At 39.7% G+C, this 25,459-nt stretch overlaps 2 protein-coding genes across 5 annotated transcripts in view; one reads left to right on the top strand and one right to left on the bottom strand.

Moving 5' to 3' along the window:
- IMMP2L (inner mitochondrial membrane peptidase subunit 2) overlaps positions 1 to 25,459 on the top strand; it is a 468,990-nt gene that overhangs the window by 168,715 nt on the left and 274,816 nt on the right. The window lies entirely within an intron of this gene.
- LRRN3 (leucine rich repeat neuronal 3) overlaps positions 1 to 25,459 on the bottom strand; it is a 45,161-nt gene that overhangs the window by 3,913 nt on the left and 15,789 nt on the right. The window contains exon 2 of one of the 2 annotated variants that reach the window (XM_079994185.1): positions 1,791 to 1,854. The exons of the other annotated variant lie outside the window; for it this stretch is intronic. The gene's annotated coding sequence lies outside the window, so the exon portion shown is untranslated. The remainder of the gene's footprint in view (positions 1 to 1,790; positions 1,855 to 25,459) is intronic. 2 annotated transcript variants of the gene reach the window in all.

Here is a 25,459-nt window from a genome sequence, read left to right as displayed (position 1 = left end):
TCCAAGATGTAAAGCATAGAATAGTCTGAACTAACATCTGATTTGGCTCCTTCCTTCCCTTCATTTGTTGGCATTGAATGCTAATCTCCAAGACCGACTTGCAACTTTTAGACAACTAGTGACAAACATTATCTGAAATAAACACTGCTGGTGTCAGCAGGAGAGGCATAGTATGTTTCTCAGAGCCATCTATATTTCCCTTTTTAAAACATATTTTATATTCTGTTTTCATCTGTTCAGTTCCACATAATTGTATTTTGCTCTTTTCTGTTCCTTTATGTACACACTAGTACATACGTGTGTGCACATGCTACATACATAAACAGTGGAGATATCTTTAGCCATTTTTATTAGGTATGTGTGTGTTTCTACACACACACACACACACACACACACACACACCTCCATGGCACTGAAGGCAGTTAAATAAATGACTTCGGTAATCCTGCAACAATCCGTTAAAGTAGGTCACAATTATCCCTGTACAGCACTGGGGCTGAGGCTGTGAGATAATGGCTTGCTTAAGGCCATGTAGTGCCTGAGACAAGTTTTGGACCAGGGATGCTTTGAGCCACAACTTACTAAGGAACTTAACAAGAAAGATCCTTAGACCAACATCTTCCAGCTTCTTGCTCCATTGATCTTTCTGACTTCAGTGGGACTACTTTGGAGCAAGCCATTTGACGATTATAGTCAAATGGCTTGGGGGCTTTGCATCCCAGTTCTGCCGCTTTCTAGCTAAACAGGGATTTCAGAAACAGTTTTGAAACTACTCTGGGCATTGAGGAGGCAAACGACAAATTATTGGCATTATCCTTTAAGCATCCGCGGTAGACTTTCCAAAGCATATTTCTATTGTCGGTTGTTCTCTTCCACTTGAAATGCTGCAGAAACCTTCAAAAGAGGTTTGATTTGCCATGGTGTTGGTGCCATGGCCAATGGCTGCACTGCAATTGGTTTAGCTGTGTTTATGAAGCTTTTGTCCTCCCTTCTTCCAAGATGCTCAGGGCAGCGGATATGATCCTCCCCAATGATTAATCCTCAAAGTAACCTACTGGGATAAGTTGAGCTGAAATATAATGGCTGGCTGAAGGTTATTCACTGAGCTTCATGACTGAGTAGCAATTTGAACCCTGCTGTAATGCCTCCAAGCCTGTAGTATTGGGTGATATCAAGTGGTGTCGGTCCACTCGCACAATGAACTTCTGCTTGTGCATTGGGGCTTCCTCTCCCCGCTACAACCCCTACACACACACACACACACACACACACACACACACACACACCTCCCCCCTTTGTATGTAGATGTAAAGCTTCCTAACTTGCGGTGTCTTAATGTGTATAAATAAAATCATCAGACAATGTGTGAGCTAAACATGTCAGTGAAACATTATGTTGTTTTGAGGTTTTCTAATGCATTTTTTTGTGGCAAGGGGCCAATAGATATGCAATGCAAAGTAGCACTGGTACAGAATAACATAATCAAAATATAATCTGTTCCATGAAATTAGGTACTCTTCAGGCTTGCAGAGAAAAGAACATTTGCACAAATGATTAGTTAATAAAACTCTGGCATTAGCTTCAGAAGCTGAATTACCTTTCTGTCCCTATTGTTGGATGTGCTGGTGGTGACAAAAGACTTTAAAATGGGCCTCTTTTCTGTATTAAAGATTTGGTGGGGGAAAATTTTCTTGGACACTAGTGCAGTAGTTTAGAAGAATTATAAATACAAAGCACTACAGAAAGCTCTTAGGCAAAGGCAAGACTTCTTCTATTAGGGTCAGTGTTACCTTTCAAGTTTATCCTTGCTAATGCCTTCAGGTAAACTTCATTATTGGTTCTTTCAGATTTGATCTAAAGAAAAGAAAGTTACTGAGCAATGAACTCAAGTAACCTTGTTATTTTACAGTAGGACTGGATACTCTCTTAGTATTGGCTTATTTGTAACATTGCAGAGCATCAGTTTACAATCTCTTGCCCAGAGTAAGGGATGAGCTTAGAAGGGGAGAGAAAATTGTGGTTTTAGGAAAGTGAGAATCCTTGGTGATTAACTTGCTTCATATCCATTGGAGAACAGGAAATTTCCATTTGGAGCTAGTTGCAGGCAGAATTACATACCATATGCAGTCAGTTATGGAATTATGTGTATAAATAAAATTATATTAAGTGCTTTGACAAAGTGCATTGACTATTTGTAGAACTACTTGCCATGAATATATCTAATTCTCAGTCTAAACTAGTGTCCATCACCACATTGTATGCATTATTATGTGTAAAGAATAATTCCTTGAAGGCACTGCCAATAAATTTCATAGGTGGCCCTCAGTTGCGTTATTAATAAGAATCAAGATTCTGGTGTTTAAATATGTGTTATTTTGGTCTGAAATAACATGCAGAATAACAAGCAGCCTCATGCTTTGCATATATACTTGAAACAATATTGAAATGATTATTTAGCCGTTGTATGAAGTGTTGGTAATGGAAAAGGACTTTTTGGAGATCATTTTGGCATTGCACATAGCTACTTCTCTCCTTTCTTTGTGGTGGGAACAAAAGATCCACAAAGTCTTCCATTAATTACCATTTTTTGTCTGAATCAGGTTACTATGGTAACAGCTTTGGAACAAGCCAGGTTATTAGGGCAGCTTCAAACCATGGTTTAATATCCTGCTTTATTTCAAAGCTTTTAACCTTAGTTTTCTGGTTCAAGCAAAATGGGAAACAGTGGGTAATGGAGGAACTTCATGGTTTGTTTACTTGTACATATGAAGAGAGGAACAAAGAACTTGTGTGTTTGGTCAAAAAGATTTGTTGTCAGTGTGTCAAGAGCATACGATCCTTTCACTCGACCTGAAAACACTTAAAAGGAAATGCTAGTGACCTGTATGTCCAAGACCAGACACTCTACTACGGATCTAATGGTGATTCAGAACTAGCATTTTCTTCATACTAAACATCTAGGCACCAGAATGTCGAGTATGCAACAACTTCCTATCTAGCTACCCCCTAAACTGGCGGTATAACATTTTGTGTGTGTTATGCTAAGAAAGAAATGCACAGTTGTCACAAATTTAACAATATTAGCACATTCTTGCTCCATTCTGTGTGAAATGAAATGCAGAAAGGAGAATCCTGCTTATCCCTCCACCCCCTTGACACATGTCTGATTATTTTGTAACCTGAAACATATAGTGCACTTAAGCGTGAGACCCCAACAGCATTTCATTGCTGAAGATTAAACTTGGCTGAACTTAAATTTATATTTTGCATTTAATTTTGTGGTGTGTGTGTGCGTGCGTGCGTGCGTGCAGCAAATTTCATTCCTCTTTCCAAGGTGCAAATACCAGAATGAAATTTTGATAGTGTGAGTGCTTCATTTATTAATGAGTGAGACATCTTACACACGTCTCCTAATGCTCAGTAAAAGTGTTAAGTTTATATACAGGAGGAACATATATGTCTGAGTGTAGACTGCAAACTTTCTTGTTAAAAGCTAATATGCCTCTGGCAAAAGAGCTCTGTGCTGCTGCTACCTGCCAGCTGCTACTGGCATGCTGAGAAATGATCAAGCTGCTCATTTCCTTCCTGTTTGGCATTTAAGACATTTCTAGCTTAATATACAGAGTTATTCAGTATACGGATGACTTTATACTAAAGTAGATGGATTGTACTACTCTATTAACTTTACAAACACAAAGCGCACATAAACACAAACTCTTCCAGGGTTTAATTTCTTTATCATCCCGTAGCAGCGAATTGGGGAGCCTTGTGGGGGGGGTTATGACTGCTTTCCTCACAGGGATAATCTGTTAGAGGACACATGCTAGCGTTTGTGCTGGACCAGTGACAAAATCAGGGAGAGCCAGAGCTCTTTCTCCTTTTCTGCCACCTCTTTTCACTTACATCGTCCCCATTGTACCCCTTTCCTCATTTTTCTCTTTGACACCCACATGAAATTTGGCTGAGGGCTGCAAGTTGCTCACTCCTGCTCTAGCATGACCAAGAAATTGAACTCAGATCCAGAAGTTGAGCCCTGGGTTGGCTCTTAATAGCTTGGTCTTATTTCATGTCTATGTGACAAAGTAAATGGGTTGCAGTCTGGGTCACAGTTCAGTTAGGGTAAAAGTTTCCATTTGCCACAAGCACTAAGGTCACCATTATTTGGGGCAAAGGATAGGTTTTGCATTGCAAAATATGTGTCTTCCCTCTGCCTCTGTTCCAATCCATTATAATGATAGCTGGCTTCAGTACTACTTAAACATTAAAGAGCAAACTCACTAGATCTCTTTATGCGCCATATATCTTAAGAAAACGAAAGCTTACTAGAATTAGGCACTTAATATGTTTGTATTTCTGCATTACTGCTAGAGCTGGAGACCTTACTTTGGAAGTGTTTTATTTGCAGCTGTTCAAGGTTCCGTTCTGTAAAGGCCAACTGCAGAGATATTTGCTTCTTATAGCAAGCTTTTGTTAGGAACTAAGCAAAATTAATACAGAATGAATAAAGACACATGAAACGTAAAGCAGGTCATGTCAGAAACATGTTGGTTATCAAAAAACAGACATTAAATCTTACTTTCTTCATAGCTGTTTTCGTCCGTGAACTGAATATCTTTGTTGGAAGGTGTGCAGTCTGATTATATGCATATATATTGGGATTGAAGGACCATTGGGTTTATTGGGACTCATTCTATCAATGAGGGAGAAATTCAGCTCACCAAATTCACACTACATGAACCAATACAGGAACTGAAACACATCTATCCTTTGAAATTTTCACTTCTCTGAATTTTGCAGTGCCAGTCTCCCAACAACAAAATGTGCACATAAAGGTGCATATTAAAATACAGTGGTACCTGGGGTTAAGTACTTAATTCATTCTGGAGGTCCGTACTTAACCTGAAACTGTTCTTAACCTGAGGTACTACTTTAGCTAATGGGGCCTCCTGCTGCTGCCGCGCTGCCAGAGCACGATTTCTGTTCTCATCCTGAAGCAAAGTTCTTAACCTGAAGCACTATTTCTGGGTTAGCGGAGTCTGTAACCTGAAGTGTATGTAACCTGAAGCGTATGTAACCTGAGGTACCACTGTATAGTAAATATTGCAGGTGCATGGTTTCTGTTTATTAACACCATGATATATTGTGATCATGGACAGAAAATTAGTCTAAACTCTGGAAGCCCTGTATTAGCCTATTTAGCCTTGAGTGCCATTGTATCTCAGCTTTACTTCAATGGTTAGTACAGTGGGAACCCACTTACTGGGCCTTGCTCTTTTTGAAAGATCAGCAAAGTAAAAAAATTAAGTACTTTGATAAATGGTAGAAAGTAGTAGTTTGATAAAACACAGCACAAGCCACGCTGTGATGGAAAAACCAAGAGTTCACACCCGTGGTTCTTCAGACTATTCTGCCTTAAACATCTAGTATAACTATGTTATTTTTCTCAACACCAGTATCAATATGTTGCTTTTTGCAAGCATCATTAAAAATAATTTGCAGCTGTAATATTACCATGTTGAAATGCATCCTTTGTTAACTATGACAGCAACATTGGCTGCTTAAAAAAAAAGGAAAAGAATCCCAGATACGTTCCGGACTCTCGAACAGTGTGACCCTTTGCAGACTAATTATCTCTCTTGTAGACAATGATTGGTATGCCTTAATTAGGCATGTGCCTCTTGCTGTCACTGATGACTCATGCCTTGGTTCTCAAGGGATGTGTGGATCTCTTATTTGAGCTGGAATGGATAAAAAGAGGGCATTGTTTTTAATCTTTGGAGCTAAGAACCAGTTAGACTGGGCAGAAAGGAATGCAATCATAAGGCACTAGAAAACTCTTCCCACTCCGTTTAGTGTCAGAAAGCTTTATTTAAAAAATGTTGCAGTCTGAATGTAACATCCCCTGCCGCTAATGAGAAAAGCAGTTCATTTCACATTGGCCCATTTAGAGGTAGTGAGGAGTCCCAAAACACAGCTGTATTTACACAGCCGCCTCTCAAAGAAAACTCAGCTAAAAAAAGGCATTCCGTAATTTATGTTACTTAAGCTTTTCTGTAAGAATTGTCATAGGTTACTATCAAATAAAAAAAGTGAAGAAGGGTGTTGATTACCTGCCTGGACTAGAGAGAGAAATCTGAAGGAAAACAACAACAAGCATTGGGAATGAAGAGCAAAACCAAATATTCAGTCACATTAGTTTAGTAAGTATATTCTGTTCTGGACTGGTGATGTGTAGTTTCCTCAGTACATTTAAATCATAGTTAGCATCCTTATAATGTGAGAAGGGGATTCTGATCTGCAGATGACTCAGAAAAACAAGGAGGTTATTTATGCCAGTAAATCCTGAGAAAGCACTATATGTGAACCTTTTGAAACAGCATGAGTTTACAGCGCATGCTTTGTCTGGAGACAAACCAAGAGAAACCTAGAACCCAAAGTTTGGATGACACGCTAAGCCAAAACACAGCTCAGCTCACAGCAGAAGTTAGGGGGAGGCATGTAGTTGTCAAAATCTCCTTTGTAGGAACTCTCACACTTGTACATGTTCACTGAGTCATAGATAGGCTTAGGATGACGTGCAAACCAGCTCTATGTGAGTGAGGCAAGCACATAAGAACAAAAAGGGGAGTGTTAATGCAGAATGAGGGGAAGAGTATCATGAGTGCTGACACTCTCAGATTAAAGGGGTTTAATAGTAGTAAATTAGTATTTTGATACGGCAGCCTAGACACGAATTTTACTATTTGTAGGAAGTAGCAGAATATTATGGGCAAGTAACATGGCAGTTCAGGTCTTCCATCCTTAATTGCAGTATAGGAGAGCTTCTGCATGAACAGCTTCTTTTTTATCAGTGCTTCCCTTTCTTTGAATCAGCTGTTCTCTTTTATTAAATTCCCTTGAGACAGAGAGAAGGCTTCATCCCAGCTCAAGACAGTGCCAATAACCCCGTTATCCATTCCCTGCCAAGTATCGTCTTACCATTTATTTAATGTGCTCCTCCCTCAAGGGAAGTGCCACGCTCAAGTTCACCCTCTTAGTCTGGACGTTGGACAGTCTCACTCACAGCTTCATCATATATTATGGGTTGGTTTGTTTTTACGTTGATAATCTCATTGTAGGAAAACTGTAATCCGTGAGAGAAAAGAAACGGTAGCACTAGGAAAAGAGGATTGATGGCCTCACTTTTCCACACATTCATTGCAGGCATAGGGTTGTATTTTTGAATGCTTCTCTGTGTCCAAAAACTCTACATTATCTGATAGAGAGGGCTACCCTAAACCCTTTGTGAAGCATATACTGTATTGTAGGAATGTTATGGTGGGGGTTTGTATTTTGGGGAAGTATATATTATCCATAATTATTCTGTCTCTAATGCCTCATTCTGAATATTGTGTATATCACTTCTGAAATTGCTATATTTACATTTCCAGAGGGGGTCTCTTATATTTATGGAGAGAAGAACTGGCACTGAGGTTCAAGGTCAATTAAGCAAACTGGATTGATCCTTGTACAATGGGATGGGTGCATGATTTTACCTGTATAAAGTAAAAGTAATTCGGCTATATTTAATACTCCTTTCCCTTGACTTTGCTTGTACTTGAAACAGTTTACAGTAAGAGAATAATTACAATACTTCACTTTTTGAGCCAGTATCGCAATCCTAATTCCCCCCCCCCCCTTCAGCTCTCTGGGCTAGATGTTGCCTGAGGGAAAGCCAAAGGCTTATAATGTTTTGTATGGAACTAAGACAGGATAAACTCTCAGTCTTTGGGCCGTTAGAGGCAAACATTCTGAAAAGTTCTTATGTCACAAGAAGCCTATTATACCTAAGGACATTTGAGACTATCCTTCTTCTAAAAATAGGTTAGAAAGTACTATAGGAATTTTTAGTTATTAGCTTTGGGGTTTTTTGTTTTTGCTTTTTAAAAAAGAATATAACCATACACTGTTCTGTGCACTGTTTTCTATATTAACTGTCTGGTCCTCATTGGATGCTTGTTTCCAGGGGGTGATGATCTTCAGCCCCAATGGGGTTGTGGAGTTCCCCACGGTTCAATTTTATCTCCTATGCTGTTTAACATCTACATGAAAGTGCTGATGGGGTCAGCTGGTGTTTTGGAGCTTGTTGTCAGCAATATGCTAATGACACACAGTTTTACTTCTCCTTTAAATCTGCAGGTGTGGCAGTGGATGTGTTAGACCAACCCTTCTCAACCTGTGGGTCCCCAGATGTTGTTGAACTACAACTCCCACCACCCCTAGCTAGCAAGGCCAGAGCTCAGGGGTGATGGGAGTTTTATTAATTATTAATAGATGTTAGTGAATTCCCTCTGTTCAGTTCAAACCCTTGTAATTTTTTCTCAGGCTTTCCACCCAGTTTGAATAAGCACAACATTTTAAAATCCTGTTATGCTCCATCAAGATGGGGCAGAGTATGTTATCAGATGTTTGATTACATTCAATACCAATTTATTAGTTTATTTTTTGTAAAGGTCTAGTAAAAATAGGTTTGAAATGGGGAAAAGAACTGAACTGAACATCTAGAAGGTAACACATAGTGGCAGCAGTAAACAGCAAAACATTGAACCACCAGTAGTACAGTATTTGATGGTTAAATCCTGTAGCACAGTAGTACCATGAAGAAATGCTGTAAAGAAACCCACAATAGTTTTATGGGTGGGGGGAGCCAAGTGCATTTTAAGTCTGGGTACTATGACACCAGTTAGGCTTAATGACTATTTTGGATTTGTAAAATTATTGTGAACCTACAGCTGTTTTCCATGAGATGGTGAGATGGTAAGTATTTATTATAGAACTATATTAATTGATCAACAACGCCTTGTTTAGCAGAACAGTTCAGAGCAATTACATCAATTTAGAGAATATATGTGGTGGTGCTGACAGGATAATAAAAACATAACCAAATAAATTCAAATAAAAACCTTCTTAATGGGAAGTATGGTAAAAAAATCAGTGACCACAGTTGCAGATTCCAAGGAAGCCTTCCTGCAAACAGCTATAGGTTTAACAGATGTTTGTGCCGTCTGCACAGATGTCAGGGGATGAAGGCACAACATCAGGGTGGGACTACTCTCCACAATCCCACTCCTTTCTCCTGTGTTTTTCCTATTTAGGAGCAAAGTGCACCTAAGTCATTCCAGAGACATAGAACAGGGTTTCACAAACATGGGTACCCAGCTGTTGTTGGAATACAATTCCCCTCATCCGTGACCACTGTTCCTGCTAGCTAAGGATGATGGGATTTGTAGTCCAAAAACAGCTGGAGACCCCAGTTTGGGAAACCCTGTTCTAGAGGTATGTTTCTCACAGCTCTAAGAATTTATATGATAAATGTGTCAGAACGGCTACCATTATTTATTTATTTTAAACCTGCCAGAACTGTAGTAACCATGCATTTTCCATCAACACTTTTGGATTTTTAAGCTACCAGTATCCCTTCCTACTTTTAAAAAACAAAGTCTTGTAATTTTGCCTTTGATAACCTCAGCCAACAGTTACACAGTTGTTTTTGGCTGCTGAGTTTGTCATCAAGCCAGTCTGATTTATCTTCATATTTTTTTAGATGGTGGTATTTCAGATGCTGGAAATGTGTGTGTGTGTGTGCGCGCGCTAAGGGTTATTTATCTCTTAATTATAGATTCCCCTGGTGAAAAACCATCTGTGACTCAAAATGCATTGGGTTATTTGAACAGAATTGCCTGCTTTTGTTGATCTTTGAATAGATCTGTTACTGCAACCACTCTTTAACAATATTACTTGGAGAGGTAATAGAAGAGACAGAGATATGTACAGTAGCAATTTTGGAGTGTGTTGCCATTGTGCCAATATCCAGTGGGAGATATGCAAGGCTGCTCCTACCCATTCATTCATTTCATTCATCTCAGTTAATCATTTGCCTGAATTGCATGTATATGATTGCTCTCATTTAGAGTGCTATTTATATTGGCAGCATTCTTAATGTTTGGCTGGCTTCAAATCCCAGATACTCAGTTGTTGTTTTCCTATCAGCAGTAATGTATGTTTTGTGTATGAAATATACAGTGATTCAGAAATAGTCCTGTATTGAATAACTTCATGTATAAATCAACATGATCGCTATGCTTCTGAAGTGCTCCACACCTATGAAGGACATGCCTGTTCAATTGATTCGGTGCAGGAGATTGTTCCTCTGTTGATTTTTTCCTGATGAAAAGGGATTCTACTTAGAGTTGATAGAGTACAGTGCTGAATCTGAATTCCACTGACGTCAAGTTATGGAAGTTTCAAGTAAATATCTGAATTAAGAAATAACCCTTTGAAATGCATGAATGGTTTCTGTGGACTAATCTATACTGGTTACAACATTATTAATGTGTTATAAAAGTGTGACACCAGGGTGCGCTGTACAGCAGTCAATTGAAAATTGCATTGAGAGCTCTATAATGTTTTCTTTCTTAGCGTTTGTTTTTTTAATTTTTTTTTAGATAGTGTAGATCCAGTCTGTATGTAATGTAGAATATCACTGTCAGTCAATGTAGACTATACTGGTCTATAATACGGACCAGTATACGGCAGCTTCCTATGTTTCCCCCTAATATTTTCACACCACATACCCGTATTTTTCGCTCTATAACACGCACCCGACCATAACACGCACATAGTTTTTAGAGGAGGAAAACAAGAAAAAAATATTCTAAACATTTTTTTTAGTGCAAGATATAGCCATGGACATGCTATGTGATCTGACGGTGAATTTGGGGTGACCCAGTGCAAAAATCCTGAGGATCCATGTGGATCCGTGCTTTGTAACCACGTTTTAAGTGGGGAGGGAAGGAAAAGCACTCAAGGGACAAGGAGCACACATGGGGTGTGTGGAGAAGGATGCTGCTAATAATGCAGGAGAGGGGTTTAAGGGGAGAAGGAACACACATGAGGTGTGTGGAGAAGGATGCTGCTAATAATGCAGAAGAGGGGTTTAAGGGGAGAAGAAGCACATGTGGGATGGGTGGAGAAGGATGCTGCTAATAATGAAGAAGAGTGGTATAAGGGGAGAAGACTCCTCTCCTCTCCTACTTTGCTCCTTTAAAGCAAGCAGGCTTAGCGAGCTGAAAAACTTTGCTGCTATTTAATGAGCTGAGTGGGGAGGAGAGAGGGACAGAGAGCCTGCTTGCTTTAAAGGAACCAACTGGACAGGAGCCGCTTACACAAGTGTAAGCGGCTCCTCTCCTCTCCTGCTTTGCTTCTTTAAAGAAGCAGGCTCTCTGTCCCTCTCTCCTCCCCACTCAGCGGCTCTTCTCCCGCTTTGCTGTTTCAAAGCAAACCAAGGAGGATGGAAGGAAGGGGAACCATGGATCCTCTGCTCACGAGTGCAGCAGATCCCACCCCCCCACCACCCATAGGCATTCGCTCCATAACACGCACAGACATTTCCCCTTACTTTCTAGGAGGAAAAAAGTGAGTGTTATGGTGCAAAAAATACGGTAATTCATTCTTGATTTATATGTTACAGTGAATGTCCAAAATCTGGTGATTGTTGCAGAATCAGAAGAATCTTTATTTGCATCAGCCACTAGCCATAGCAATAAAATAACATAAAATGAACTGAAGATAGAGGTAAAAATGTAACTATACAAAATACATTCTGGAGGTTTACATCAATAATCAAAGAACAGGTCTTATTCTAATTGCCCCTGCTAATTTTTTTTGCAGTTTTTGCTGTCACCTGATTAGGTGATTGTTGCATTTTGACACTTAGCGAACATGGACATTCACAATTAATTAATGCCTGACTGAAAAAAAGGGAAAATATAATGTAATAGATCCATGGTGCTAAATGTTTTGGTTTGGTAAATATTAGGATTTAATTAGAACTTGTATGTTATAAGGCAGTCTCAGTGTGTATTAGAAGGGGGGGTAATGTAACAGGTTTGAGGTGTTTAATTAGCATTTATGTGTAAAGACTGTGTATCAGACCTTGCGAATGTAACCAAAATCCATGTGTATTGGCATATGTGTGTGGACCTGCTTCTGAGCATCAAGAATTAGTGAATAGTTAATTAATCTAATTTAGCTTCCTAAGTGTTTACCAGCCTTTAATCCTAGTCAGTCAACAAGTGTTTTCTATTCTGTTGGAAGCCACCCAGAGTGGCTGGGGCAACCCTGTCAGATGTGTGGAGTACAAGTAATAAATAATAATAATAATAATAATAATAATAATAATAATAATAATAATAATCTTCAAAGAACTGGGTATTATAATGCAAATGAATAAAGGCAGCTTTTAGGAACAGCAGAGATGGTACTAGGAAGCAGAGAAGGAACTGTGCTTGTATTTGTCCTGGAGACCAAGGTAGGCTGCAGAGTAAAAAAAGGGTGTTGGTGATGCTGCCATAGGCTAAGCTCGAGTGTTTCGGGGTGCTGCTGATGTGCACTAGTCTCCATTGTGCCTAATTTCCCCCAAAGAAACACAGACCTTGGTGGTGGGCAAATACACCTGGAATCTCATGCACCGCTGTGCAGAGATTGAGGTGGCTTTTAACAGCATAAGTTATTTTTTAGACACACACAAAGCTTGTTTCACGCAGCATGCAAGCTGCAATACATGCAGGAGAATCAGCAAGGTATAGTGGTTAGACCAGCATTTCCACAACTTGGGTCTCCAGCTGCTTTTGGACTACAATTCCCATCATCCTTGACCACTGGCCCTGTAAGCTAAGGATGATGCGAGTTGTAGTCCAAAAGATGCCGAAGACCCAAGTTGGGGAAACACTAGGTGGGCTAAGACAAAGGAGACTCAGACTCAAATCCCTGCCTAGTGATGAAACACTCTGGATGACTTAGCCCAGTCAAGGTCTCTCAGTCTAACCTATTTCATAGGGTTGTTGCAAGGGTGAAATGTATTGGGAGGAGGGGAGAGTTATGTATGCTGTCATGATCTCCTTGGAATAAAGGTGGGATATAAATGTAGTAAATAGCTTAAATAAATATATTACAAAATTTGTCATATATCTTCCATTGGTTTCCTCAGAAACAGTTTCTACAGATGATTAAGTACCATTTGTGCAAGATCGCCAATGAATCTAGTTTGGAATTCTGCTTATCCAGATACAATCCCAAACTCTTATCTACTGGGCATTGTTGCTTATCTGTTCCATGGCCTCGTCTCTGTGGTGTGTTTGCCAAGCTGATATTCTTTTGGGACAACATTCCCCCCCCCCATATGTATATGGTAGATTCGCAGTCTTAGAAATAATATGCACAGATACCAGTAGATGCAGGTTAAAACAAAAGCAAGACAAATGCAGAAGAGAAAATAACAATCGATTTGTAGAGCTTGTTATTTGGGTTATTCCAGTGACTGTATCAACAAAGACTCGCTGAAAAGAAAGTTAGCTGTTCTTAGTCTTGCCAAGACCCTTCTAAATCTTTGGGGAAACATCCATAAAAGATGCATTTATTTTATAATTACTAAAATAATTTTGAAAGATATCTTGGTCTAGGAGGGATAATACAATGGATTCACAGTGGAGCAATAAGCATAAATGAGTGTTTTTACATTTACTTAAGACATCTGTATAGTTGAAAAGGCAGTTGTGGGACACTAGAACTGACAAGTGATAATTGGCAAAGCGGATATTAATCATTAGAATGTTTTTGTAAAAGCCTGAAAATTGAGGTTCTGGTCTCTGCAGTGTTTTATATTAGCTGGAGTGGGGTATTTTTGCATGCTCATAAATTAGCAGCTTGTAGAGATATAGCCATATCTAATTACAGGGAAAAATGATTTGTATTTATTTTTAATTATAGCTTTTGCTCAGCTGAGCACTTCATTAATAACATTGCATGTTTAGTTTATTCTTTGTACATGATTGGCAAAACAAATTATATTTCCAAACCTGAAGCTGTCATCTGGGCATGGTTATTTAAATATACCTAAACTGTACAATATCTCTACTCCACAGGACAAAACTTTTGTTTTGTTTTGTTCACAGCTAAGACAGATCACCATTTTGTTCACACTGTACTTTATGCAGTATATAAATGGTGTTGTTTGAAAGCACATAGTAAAACACAGCAGCAGGTAAAGTGATTGGCTGAAGTCCTAAGATACCTATTTACTCTGTGTTTTCAGACATGTTATTGCCCTTCAAATATTATTTGATGGACATGGTTAACCTACTAAGGGAATGGAAGCACCTTTCGCTTGCTCTAGCATTGAGAGTTTATCTCATTTTCCTGAAAGCAGATACATTACAAAACAAAACCTACTTTTCTTTTAAGATTCCCCACCTCTCCATCCCTGGAAGAACCATTGGTAGTAGTAATGTTACACCCGATAAAATACAGAACACAGTCTGACAGATTATAGTAGGAGAGGTAAGGGGGTGAAAAAGCTTGGGGGGGGGCAACTTTCTGCTGCCAGCAATAAATATTTGCAGAAGTCCCCTTCTCACATACTTGACACATGCAGGTAGACACACGCATGCACACAATTCTCCTTCTCAGCTGGTCTATCCAAGTAAACAGAGGAATGAATGTTGTTTTTGCCTCCTCTCCACTCATCAAAAGTTCAGTATGATGACCAGGGATGGGGCAAATCACATCCCCACCAACGCTGTGGCTGACTCCCCAATTTTTTGCTGCTGTTTCTAAAAACAATGTAGGTTCACAGGAGGAAACGAAAGTACAGTGGTACCTTGGGTTACAGACGCTTCAGGTTACAGACACTTCAGGTTATGGACTCCGCTAACCCAGAAATAGTACCTCGGGTTAAGAACTTTGCTTCAGGATGAGAACAGAAATCGCACGGTGGCAGCGGGAGGCCCCATTAGCTAAAGTGGTGCCTCAGGTTAAGAACAGTTTCAGGTTAAGAACGGACCTCCAGAACGAATTAAGTTCTTAACCTGAGGTACCACAGTACATGTTTGTGGGGTTTGAGCTGTGAGTTAGCCATCCCTGGATTACAGTATTAAAGATGGCGTAGAAGACACTTTGCTGCTTAAGGCAGAGCAGCAAATAGTACTCTCCAACTTCCTGGACATGACACCCATGCCATTTCAGGATTCTGGTTCCTTTTATTGGCCCACATTCATCTCATGGCTACTTTCTGGAAATGGCCCTGGAAGTAGGATCGAAATGACTGAAGTACAGAGCCCCCAACTGCCCTGCTTTAAAAACCTCCAAGGAGGGAGAGTCCACAGCCTCCCAAGGGAGACCATTCCACCGTTGAACAACCCTATTACAGTGGTACGTCAGGTTAAGAACTTTGCTTCAGGATGAGAACAGAAATCGTGCTCCAGCGGCGCGGCAGCAGCAGGAGGTCCCATTAGCTAAAGTGGTGCTTCAGGTTAAGAACAGTTTCAGGTTAAGTACGGACCTCCAGAACGAATTAAGTACTTAAACCGAGGTACCACTGTATATCCATTTGTTTTTCCGTATGCACTTTAAAAACCAACAGGTTTCATAACTTTGCCTAGAAATCAAATAATTAGCCCTGGTCTGTTAACCAGATTGCCATAGATTTAGCTGTTAAATACATGCAGCCGGTGCTCAGCTCTAGCCACATATGCAGCTTTACATACTTATTGTGCCAATTGATACACTTAGTGTAGTATTGCAAACTGAAAGAGATGCTTTGGTTGAGTCCAAGGACTTGTATGTGCCTGGTAGGACTTTTTCTTTGATGAGCAGACCACTAAACCATATCACAACTCACTTTAGAAACTTCAGAAGTAGTTTGTCCTGAAAACACACGTCTAAAATTCCCCCTTGACTCTACAAAACTAGTATTACGGTTGTGTTTTTTTATTAAAAAAAACCAATTTCCTGAGTAAAAAAATCACTGCTATTACTGTTAAAACAATCCTACATTTACAGAATCCAAAACGCATAAGAATACCTTCCCATTAATCAACTTTCTAGAACCAGTGCCCAGGCTGCCCATTGATGCACATTTATTCATCACCACTCAGGTGGTGAGCTATATTTTTAATGCATTTCATTTATTAAATGTGTTTATGTGCATTGCTACAAATTTTACATGAGCAGCACATTTCATTGAATAAATTTAAACACATCTAGAGTATCATAGTACAAATATATTCCAAACTACTTTACATAAGTTAATGGGTTAAATCTCTCTCTCTCTCTCTCTCTCTCTCTCTCTCTCTCTCAGCAGAAATTTCTTCCAGAAACACACAAGTACACCTTATTTCACTCTGTATGTGAGTCTCACAATCACTTTGGCTGTAGGCCTTCTTTGCCAGTCACCAGTAGGTACCTCCTCCATGTGAAAAAGCAGATAATTATTTGTTACTGGCATTCTTGACAACATCATTTTGCAGAAATGATGGGGGGGAATAATGATTGGAATAATTCATTATTACTTGTTGATTCTTGTACGCCAAATTGCCTCTTTCAAACATTTGTATCTTCAATGTGCTGTGATGGAACTAATGGGAATAGCAACACCGCCAGCACTGTTACATCTAGGGGAGAATAGATTGTGTGGGCGATAGCTACCAAAGTTAAATGAATCAGTTTGCAGTTAAGTCAGCACTTAGAATCTAATCAAGGTCTTAAACGGCAAAGGTTTGAATGGGGTATCTGCAAGCTTATCCCACTCCACACTGCAGAGGTAAAAGAACAATCACCACCCACTGTGTTCTGTATCTTTAGTCCATCCTCCTTCTATACAGCTGGTTGTACCTGAATACTGAAAACTGATAGCTGCTTCCTACATTGCATAGTCACAAAACTTAGGTTTGACCTCTAGCCTATGCCTAGTGCAGACTTCCTGTTTGTTGCCAGGAGCCTTTAGTGGTTAATGCAGATTGGAGTCTTCAATAGGATAAGTACTATTATTTATTTAATCAATTTATGAATCACATTCCACACGAGTCTCAAGGTGATTCAGAAACATACCACGAACACAACTTTAAAGTTTCTTAAAAGCTACAAAGAACAACTGGTGATAGATTGAAAAGCTATACAGAGTAAACCACCAAATAGTGATATTTTTACCCAGCTGAAAAAGCTTTCTGAAACAGAACTGTGTTCAGCTGTTTCTGGCAAGTACAAATAGCAGGTTCCTGTGTCATATCTCAACAGAAATGTTGTTCCACAGAACCGGGGCAGCCACACTGAAAGCCCTGCTCCAAGTTACTGTGGAATGGACTTATGCTCTTTTGGGAACTTTAAAGAGAAACGGTGCTACAGAGTGCAGTGATCTACTGGGTATATAAGGGATAAAGCAGTCTCTCAAGTAATCTGGTTCTGAGCCTTTTAGGAACTTAGATGTCAATGCCCAAACACTGATCTTGGCTTGGGAGCAGACTGGCAGTCAATATACCAGGTGGTAGTTTGCCCCCACAAGTAGGTGAGCCTCTGTATTTGCAGTAAAAGTACCCCTGACCATTAGGTCTAGTTGCGGACGAATCTGGGGTTGCGGCGCTCATCTCGCTTTACTGGCTGAGGGAGCTGGCGTTTGTCCACAGACAGCTTTCCGGGTCATGTAGCCAGCATGACTAAGCCGCTTCCGGCGAACCAGAGCAGTGCATGGAAACGCCGTTTACCTTCCTGCTGGAGCAGTACCTATTTATCTACTTGCACTTGAAGTGCTTTCGAACTGCTAGGTGGGCAGGAGCTGGGACCGAACAATGGGAGCCCACCCTGTCACGGGGATTCGAACCGCCAACCTTCTGATCGGCAAGCCCTACGCTCTGTGGTTTAGACCACAGCGTCACCCATGTCCCACCTTATTTGCAGTAGCAGGGCATAAATTTCTAAAATATATAATAAATGCCCAAATGAATCCTGAACTTGGTGATCCAGTGGTCAGATAAGTTAAATGTCAATTGAGATGCACGATCGGGTGCGTGATCTACCCCCCTCCAATTCATGCAAAAGTCTGCATGGATTTATTCATTCCACATTCCCATTATACCTATTTAAGTGAACAATTTGGCCCATTCCCTCCCCCTCCTCTCCTGCAAATTGTAGAAGTAACATGATGGAGCTTTATGCCACGAAGGCTCTTTGATGTGCAGAGAACAGTGTTTCAGAGACAAATCTTTGGGAAGTTTCATTATAGCTATCAAATTATGCCTCACTGATTTTTAAATAACAAGTCTATGCCTGTGACATTTAATCAGAGCTAGAATGGCATTTATAGAAACTCATAATCAGGATTATTATTTTACTACTTCCACCAATTAAAATGTGTTGGGGTTTTTTTTGGTCCCTTGAAAGACCATAAATACAAAGTCCTTGTTATTCTTGCATGTAGTTTTCACTTACCTTTGAAACAATCCTATCTTAAAAATATTTGTTTGGGAAAATTAATTATAAAATGCCTTTTAAATGTTATATGCAATACAAAGTAATTTTCAGGGTTTTTTTTCTTTTTTAGTAAAAAGGAAATAAAAGTTTGAGACTACAGCAAACATTTACAATGAAAGGTAATGTCAACTGAAAATAAGCTTCGTCTTGACTTTTACTACTGTTAACAGTTTTACTAGATAATGGTTTCAGAATTAGAGAGAGAATATTTAATGACCTCATCCTGCAACCTGCTGTGCCAGCACATAAAGGCAGAGGGTGAGGCATAGGAATTGGTATGTTTATGTCTGAAAATGTGCTACAATTTTGCTACTGCAATAACAACCTTCTGCCATTTCTGCCAGCTGGTCAGAACTAATATAGAGGCTAATGATGGGTTACTCCAATAATTGTATTTCTGTGAATGAATGTGGAGAGCATTTTCTGAGTTGGATCTACAGATAAAACATCATTTTATTACTGTCTTACTGTCCTCTAAATCCCTTCCAATAGTATTTGCTTTCTTGAACTACCCTAGTGTCACCTTAACTTGTCCACCATTAATGCATGACTGTACTGCATCTTATCTGCTAATCTTCACTTTCTCCCCTTGTCAACACTGATTGACAGTCTTTGGTGCAGGGAATGTATCATTCCTAAATTGTTTAAGTGCTTAATGTGCCATTGATCTTCTCACAGAATGTGAACACAGTCCAAAGCTCCATGGAGCTAAGGGTCCACGTGGAGATCCATGCAGTCTTACAAGCTGGTCTTCTTTATTTTGTTGAACACCCCATAGCATAGAAAAAAAGATGGCAGTAGCTCAGTAGCAGAGCACATGGTTTCCATGCAAAACAGCCCAGGTCCAACCCATGGGAAAGTATTGTATATCCTTCTGGGAAAGACTTCTGCCTGAAACCCGGGAACACTGCTGGTCAGTGATAGAAGTACTGAGTTGGATGAATCATTGGTCTTCCTCTGTTTCCTGTGTTCCTATATAATGAAGAGTCTGGTTCTCAAGAGTACATGTATATAGCAGAATTGCCTGGATGGTAGGCTCTGGAGGAAGAGCACAGCAGCCTCCTGCAGGCAGAATCTGTTGTTCTGCTTTCACTCTGTATGCTTTGCCCATTCAGAATCAGCATGTGACTTTTTCAAGGTATGGCGAGAAGCATTATCAGTTGCTAATGTCTGTACCACAAGCTGCTGAGTTGCAGGAACTCGTCAAACCTATACTTTATGGGTGATCAGATAGCATTTAAAATACCTTAAAACATTCTTAATTCTAAAATATTAAAAAAGATATGGGTGCATATTTCATTTTCTTAATATCTCCCAAATGCATTTTTAAATGTTTGATTTAGCAGTGATACAATGCATTTTAACTAGCTGAATAAGTAAGGAACAAAAGGATGCCTTAAGTGCAATTTGCAAAATCGACAAATGATATACTAGCTTACCTTTGGTTATATTTTATTAGGATTCACATCCATGGTAATTGTTTTCCTTCCTCATACACTAAGTAGTAGTTTGAATAAATATATAGCGTATTAGAAATGCCATTAAGCAAATGATTCTTCATGGAATTGTTGAATGAAAGAATGAAATGAATTCTTTTCTAAACACAGCACAAATTTCCCCAATTATTTTTGAACTGATTGTTCTGTATTGTAGCCCAGGGGATTACAAACATGCTATTTGTTTGGGCTGCACTCTTATTTCTTCAGTCTGATTGAATTAAATACTAGAATAATAATTTAATCATCTACTTCTGAAGGTGATCCACTATGACAATGCAATGTTTATATCTAAAACAGTGCTTCTCTCTTCTGGCTTGGTGTTTAAAGGGTTTGTGTATGATGCTGATGCTGATGCATGCTTTGATTATTAAGTTTTCAGTGTCTATTTCTGTCTTTACAAGAAACATGAGACGAGTCAAGAAAATAGAGGTAGCTGGTTGGTGCGAGTGTTTCTGTTGGAATGACTATGCAAATTGCTGCTGCTATTTTTGACTTGGATGTTTTTCTGTCTAAATGTCCACCATTGGTGTTTTGTCAGAGATGGTGCTTCCATGTTGTTATGTTGGCAGGAGCAGTGAGAAGCTGCCAGATTTCTCTGCTTCTCAGCCCTTGTCCTTTTCCAAGCATATCCAGAAGGCAGCAGAAGCTTGTCCATCTGTTCACACCTCACTCTTACAGTAGGAGAAGGGGGAATCTGATCTTTACAGCTCGAATTTCAGAGCTGTGTACAGAACAGAAGCATGACAGATGACAAAGAAGGGAACACAGTGAGACCAAAGATGGATAGATATGCCAGATGGGAAACTTGGAAAAGAAGACACTGTGGCACTTAGATGAATCAAAAAGGAGACAATCCAAAATCTCCTTCCGTTCGTGAAGACGTGTAGTGATCATGATCAGACCAAAGCCCCAAAGGTTGGATACATGCAAGAAGAGGAAGAAATGATATGTCCTCCAGTATTTTCAAGAAGGAAGAAAGCTATTATTCTATAAGCAAAACTACTTTTCTGCATGGAAGTTTACAGCAAGAAGAAGAAGAAGAAGAAGAAGAGGAGGAGGAGGACGAGTTTGGATTTGATATCCCGCTTTATCACTACCCGAAGGAGTCTCAAAGCGGTTAACATTCTCCTTTCCCTTCCTCCCCCACAACAAACACTCTGTGAGGTGAGTGGGGCTGAGAGACTTCAGAGAAGTGTGACTAGCGCAAGGTCACCCAGCAGCTGCATGTGGAGGAGCGGGGAATCGAACCCGGATCACCAGATTACAAGTCCATTGCTCCTAACCACTACACCACACTGGCTCAACCCAAAGTTACAATGTTTGATTTGGAAAGTTCTTTAATCTCACATATGAAGAAATTAGATGTGATTGCGCAGTGGAGAGGGAAAGGTCATTTACTTTTCTTTTATGTTTTCATAATACCAAAATCAGGCTCTGGAGCTAAACTTTGGTGATTCCTGGCTCAGTTTGTCCTGGGAGCATTTATCTCCTACTAAAGGGGCTCTTCTGCTAGTATACTCTTCAGAAACTGTTGATTCCTAGACTAAGTGGACATAATGTGGTAGAATAAAATCTGTTTTATAGGATGATAATATGTTTCAGAGTGTTTGGGGATTCACTTTCATGTATCAGTCTACAATACATCTAGAACCCAGCCCAAGTTTTAATTATCTGAGTCCCTTCCAGAGTCCAGCATTAGGCCTCATACATTGAATCTCTCATAACTTGCATCGTCTGAAGCTCTTTATTCTTTTGACTGCTTGTTGAGCTTATGCAGACTCCTTTCCCCTCTTCATGCAATTAATAGTTATAGTCGGTGTTCATGTATTTAACATTTGGAACCTGGGCGTCCATGTCAGAGACTAAAGGTCTCAGACATGTTTGCATCCTGATACTTTTTTCAAAAAGGTAACTGCACATTATCCACAAAATGTGCCTAATTGAGGCATTTTGCATGCATTCAATTCTGAAGGAATCTATGTGTCTGCTAAAGAATGACTTCCGCTAAAGAAAAATATTTGAACTTTAGAGAAAAACTGTGAAAAGTGTAGCTCCCGTGTTTGACACACAGCAGGGTATCAAAGAGCTTAAGTGGGTCATCACAAACTTGTCTCGCTAATTTTAAAAGAACTCAAGTGTGACAAATTGAGTCTGGATCCAATCTGTAATATGGAGGAGGAGGAGGAGGAGGTGTGGCTATGGACTTGCGGAGTTCAGTAGAAATAAGAGTTGGAGTCCACAAAGCTCCTACATGTATACAGAAGAACTTGCCTTTTGGTATACTGCTCCAGGTTTCAGACATACAGTGGTACCTCGGGTTAAGTACTTAATTCATTCCGGAGGTCCGTACTTAACCTGAAACTGTTCTTAACCTGAAGAACCACTTTAGCTAATGGGGCCTCCTGCTGCTGCCACACCATCGAAGCCCAATTTCTGTTCTCATCCTGAAGCAAAGTTCTTAACCTGAAGCACTATTTCTGGATTAGCGGAGTCTGTAACCTGAAGCGTATGTAACCTGAAGCGTATGTAACCCGAGGTACCATTGTATAGGCAAAAGTATCTTAGTCCAATATTCCAATTTAAGTCAGGATCCTTGCATATAAATGCTTAAAGCACACAATCTACCTATATTAGCTTGATATAACCATATTTTTCATTCATTTGCCATGAGCTCAGTGCCAGGAAGCCACAGTTAATTATAGCCTACCATTATATGCATACTAGGAAATTGTGGTTAATAGTTAACTGTGGTTAACTGTAGCTTCCAAACAATCCTGAATATGAAGCCATGGTTTGATGTTGGCCTGTGTGGAAGGCAATAATCATAGTTCCAAATTCACTTGTAACAGGAAACTGGTTAACTGTGGCTTTCTGGTTTGTGGAAAAGGTGCAAGGAGCTTGTTCATGTCTTGGCTTCTTCAACCAGGATTTGATTGTGTGAACCAGGTCACTTTCTTTTCCCTGGTGCTGCTTCCTATTTTGGCCTCAAATGTGGAACAGGGCATCTGGGAATTCTCCCATCTGGCTGTGCCCTACAGCATCTTATGTTCCTTTTGTGTTGTGTAAGACTGTTGTATTAGTTTATGAAAGGAACCAGGACTGAGTTAATGTAAAATAGAAGGGTGAATGTAGGAAGACTGAATGAACTTACTCTAGTGAAAAAAACCTGTGGAACTATACTAGAACATTTTGTCGGGGACAGTCTGCTGGATCATGGGCATATCAAAGACATTTTTCTCTCCAGTCTATATAGGAAGTGCAATTAACACAGAGAGAGGTATTAACATTTACTCAAAATGAATAAAATATATTTTACTTGAATGAATGCCTGTCTTGGTTGGTGTTTCCAAGAAGGAAAAAAAAAATCATGGCTCAAGCTGGGATCTATGCTGTCACTTTTAATTATTGTAATTACTATACAGTAGAGGAGTTTCGTTTTTTAAATTGTTTTTACTTAATCTTTACTTCTTGTCTGCATGCTGTCCCTCTCTGAGTAAATGAAAAAAACAATTTAACATATTATTATGCAGTGGTATGTTTCTGTGGGAAATACAGAAACAAATACAAATGAAATACAAATACAAATGAAACAAATACAAATGAAACAAATACAAATACATATACAAATGAAAGCCAGTTAAAGGCGAAAGATGAGAAGACCCCAAGATAGGTTTCGTTACAAAGGATTTCGTTTTCTTGCTGTTTCCTAGGGCCACATCCGAACCATACATTTAAAGCACTATTATACCTCTTTAACAGTCATAGCTTCCCCCAAAGAATTCTGGGAAGTTTCATGTTAAGGATACTGAGAGTTGTTAGGAAATCCCTTATTCCCTTCTCAGAGGTGCTGTCACCAGAGTGATTTAACAATCAATCTCTCTTCCCAGGAAACTTTGGGAGTTGTTACTCTGTGAGGCTAATAGGAGTCTCCTAACAACTTTCAGCACCCTTAACAAATTAATAATAATTTTTTTTATTCATGTATATCCCACCCATCTGGATGGTTTCCCCAGCCACTCCCAAGCTGTTATAATAGCGCCACAGATATGGCCTAACTTTATTGATCATTACAACTTACACAGTGTAATTAATACTGGACAACTCATCCAAACAGTTCTAGCTCCAGGTTTTGTAGCGCCCTGTCTTTTTCAGTTTTGTTCCCTGCCTTTCTCTCTGGGCCAAATCCAAACAACTACCTAAAGAGATAGCGCCCAGCATTTGAGGGATTCTGCTCTTTCTCCTCACTCTTGTCCAGGGCCAGATTTAGGTTTGATGAGGCCCTAAGCTACTGAAGGTAATGGGGCCCTTTATATGCCCAGCTGTCCTTTGTCAACAACAAATTGTTGCTGTTTTTTGTGTTGAATATATGCTATATGGTAATTTATGGACCTATTAGGTATCTAAAGCCATTTGCACATAGCAAAACATGTATTTTATCAAAGTAATTGTTGAACTGAAATAAAATTAAGAAGAAATATATTAGTAGTGAAATTTCGGGGGGGGGGGCAAGAGAGTGGGGCCCTAAGCTATAGCTTGTTTAGCTTATATGTAAATCCGGCACTGTTCTTGTCCCTGCCCAAAGGGGGAAGGTAAACAGGCAAAGACAGTAGAGTGACTCCTTCATGGCTGACAGCCCTGGCAGGTACCCTCTGACATGATGCCCGAATCCAAAGCCGAGATTAGTCACAGCAATTTGTTAAGGGAAAGATAGGAGTGTAGGGACTGATGATCTGATGCTTCTTGTACACAAATAGCTCAAGGAAGTGCTGTTGCCTAGAGGCATTAAATGGTGGTAGATGGTAATGATGAGCAGAAAGAAACTGCTACAATTAAGACCTTTGTCTCATGTTGAGTACCCAGGCCATGGGTGAACAAGGAGATTCTACCACATTTGAGACTTCTGGGACCAAGCAACTTAAAGCTGGCACTAATTTCAGTCCCTTATTTAGCCTGGCTTGCTAGTACAGGGGTCTGAAGCGTGCTTCAGAAATCTTGTATTTGAGCTTGAATCCTGAGCCTTCTATATCAGATTGCAACTATTTCCCCCTTCTTGGACATATAGGCTGGTAAGTGGTAACCATGTTTAGATATTCCTTTCATAAGTCTGATGTCCCAACCTGCACTCATCTCCACAGCAAGATATTGAGGGTGTTTTTCTAGGAAGGTTTGGCCATCTTTTGGCAAATGGAAAACTGCTTCCAATCTATTATTTCACTGGCATTAATCTTAGTTTATGCCTTTTTGTTTTTAGCTCCTTTATGCAGTTCCATTCCTCCAAGCTGGGCTGCTTGCATTCTCTTAATTATCTTTTTAGTTGATAATGAATCTGGATGCATCTCCATATTGGTAGTAACTCCAGTTGAGAAACCTACAAAGATGCCATTTCACTTGGCAGGATTACCAGATTCACGCATCCTAAAGCCCATAGCAGCATCAATTTATTGAGTGCTTTGTCAAAAAGCACAAATGAAGCAGAGGCCAGCATAGTGATGGGCCAGCAAAGCTAGGTAGTCTAGCAAATTAGCCATTTGAACAAAAGTAGATTAAATCAGATCATTTGGTAAAGGCTATCACAATTCAATTTCTATTCTACCGTATGAAAGTTCTACCAATACAGATAG

The sequence above is a fragment of the Podarcis cretensis genome (assembly GCF_951804945.1).
Source record: "Podarcis cretensis genome assembly, chromosome: 10".
Lineage (NCBI taxonomy): Eukaryota > Metazoa > Chordata > Lepidosauria > Squamata > Lacertidae > Podarcis > Podarcis cretensis.
The sequence above is the reverse complement of the archived record's forward strand: the minus strand, read 5'-3'. Positions and strand labels throughout refer to the sequence as shown.